At 40.8% G+C, this 2,523-nt stretch overlaps 1 non-coding gene across 1 annotated transcript; it reads left to right on the forward strand.

Moving 5' to 3' along the window:
* The first annotated feature begins 1,264 nt into the window (after positions 1–1,264).
* On the forward strand, positions 1,265–1,347 carry TRNAL-CAG (transfer RNA leucine (anticodon CAG)). Its single transcript has one exon. It is a non-coding gene; the product is annotated as a tRNA-Leu (tRNA).
* Positions 1,348–2,523: the final 1,176 nt, after the last annotated feature.

A 2,523-nucleotide genomic window follows, 5' to 3' on the forward strand; every position in this document is an offset into this window, starting at 1 on the left:
AAGCATTTCAGCCCTCCGAATCAACCGTACCAGGACCTTTGTTTTTTCACACAAAGTAGACGGACTGTTTTTCCAACATTAAAAAGTATGGGCAAGTCATGCCCCTGCGCCCAAATTCCGTCAGTGATTGCACCCCTCACCAGGTTGTGAATTTCGAATTTCCAGAGCCATGCCAGAAATGAATGTCCTCTACATAAAATGAATTAATAATTTGTATATATTTTTTGATTAATGTCTAATCATCTGCAACAATTTCATATACAAAGATATGCACTGTTGACACTGTGGGAGATAAAAGAAAAAAAGATTTATTACGCAGTGATTGGATGTATTAACAATGTGTAAATATAATACATTTTTGATTGTAGAAGACATCATCTTCACTGTATGTTCTTTTTAATTTGCACAGGAATATAACTGTCTACATTTATAATATAAAAAAATAATAAAAATACTTCTTGATACCTAACTCTGGAGGGTGAATGTATATTATATTATGTATGCTGTTTAGGTCCATAATTATTTTCAACTTTCCTAATTTGTTTTGTTTACATTCGATTAATACACCCTGAGTTAGGAAATTGTGGCAGGGGTACCCCTATCTTTACAAACACTGTGAAGCTTCAGCCGGCCAGTCCGTGCATTCCACCCTGGGACCACTGAAGAAGGGCTACTTGTCTGCAGAATGATGGGAGCATACACATGAGGGAGCTGGAGGTCAGACACAGCATCATCATGCTTCCTGCAAGCAAGCAGACCCTTGGGGCCCCTGGGTTTTGGCGGCCCTGTGCAGGTGCACAGCTTGGACATGCCTAAGGCCGCCCCTGCTAGTACCAAGCTTTCTTATAATGTGCTGAGCCTGGCTGGGTTGAGTTGTGTGTCTTGAAGCCTGACTGGTGACGTCGGGTGTCAGTGGGTCTGTATAAGACAGGGCACCTGATATCATCTAATAGCATCATCTGATAAGCAGTTCTTCGAGGAGCAGCAGGAATTGGTCATTCAGTACAGAGTGGAATGTACAATGAGTGACAGCTGTGCCTCATCCAGGTTTTCCACCTGGCCTGACCATTTTAGAGGAATTATTTTTCACCTACCAGCTCTTGGCAGCTCCAGCAAAATGAATACAAATGTCTTGTATTTTTCTTAGAAAGGCAGCACCAGTGTCATTTTAGGGGCCAATTATATTTTCAAATACTATCACAACACAGGCTCATGCCCCCTGTGGACACACTCTATAGAGCACAATGTGCTGTAGTACATGTATGTCAGGATGGCCGAGTGGTCTAAGGCGCTGCGTTCAGGTCGCAGTCTCCTCTGGAGGCGTGGGTTCGAATCCCACTTCTGACATCTTTTTTGTGTTAAAATATCTTTCTTGTTTTAGTAAAACAAATTTTGCACTTACATATACTGGAAAAGTAAAACCACTAGAGAACTTTTAATCACGATTAACAAAGCGATACAATCTTATGAACAAAAGTTGCTTTTTCACGATTTCATGCGATATATTAAAAGCAAGTGCAGTACGTCATTTGACTCCACCCAAAGAATATTTCACGCGAGATTTAGAATGCCTTCCTTTAACTTTCACTTGTAGTTGTTTTTCTTTGCGTTACATATTTGGCGCCATTCGTACTCTTCCTTCATAGTCATTCCCCTGATCATCCACAAGATGGCGGTCGATCTTTAAAATACTTCACCGAAGGTCACTCTCACTGCATAGTCTGGACTCAGTCACAGCAGCTGATGTGTTTCTTGAACTGGAATGTGAAGCGGACAGATGGACGGACACATTTTAGCCATGGTAAGCAGGGCACGGGGCCTAAAATCAGCAGGGGACTAATTAACATAGGTCACCCGAAAAGACGTCACGTCGAGTGACTTCACTGGAAGTGACGTCACGCTCCAAGCATTCCCAGCACTTTAAAGGGCATGACACTGCTTTACAGTCAACGCTGAGATTCGGTTATTGCTACATAGAATGCATGTATACAATATATGTTTCATATGTTAATATTCTGTAAATGAAAAGCAGTATTGGTTTTTTTAGGAATACACAATCTGGTGCTCGAATAATGATCATGCTTGCATGTAACTATTTAATCATTTGAACTTTATGAACAAGGAAGACTTGGGTCAAGTCACCCAAAATGTTGCAACTCTCCAGCAGGCTGACCCCAATCTGGGAGCCTGGCTATAGATGCACTGCACATAGCTGCCAAGGTTTCGGATTGCTTGTGTGTGACATTTTCATAATTTCAGACTAATTATGAGTGACATTCAACGACTATGAGTGACACTTCCTCACGAGAAAAATCAAGCAATGAAGACAAAGGGAACATATAACTATCCGAAATTACACCCATTTGAGCAACCGGAAACTGTAAGAAGTGCCAAATGTATGACACTTAGAGCGACCCTATCTCACAAGGAAAACCAAGCAATGAAGTGTTTTGAAAAGAACTAAGTAACAGAAATTAAAAAAAATTGAGCAATGAGAATCTCTAAAATCTCTTGAAACTAAAG

This window comes from Lissotriton helveticus, chromosome 1_2, assembly GCF_964261635.1.
Source record: "Lissotriton helveticus chromosome 1_2, aLisHel1.1, whole genome shotgun sequence".
NCBI classification, from domain to species: domain Eukaryota; kingdom Metazoa; phylum Chordata; class Amphibia; order Caudata; family Salamandridae; genus Lissotriton; species Lissotriton helveticus.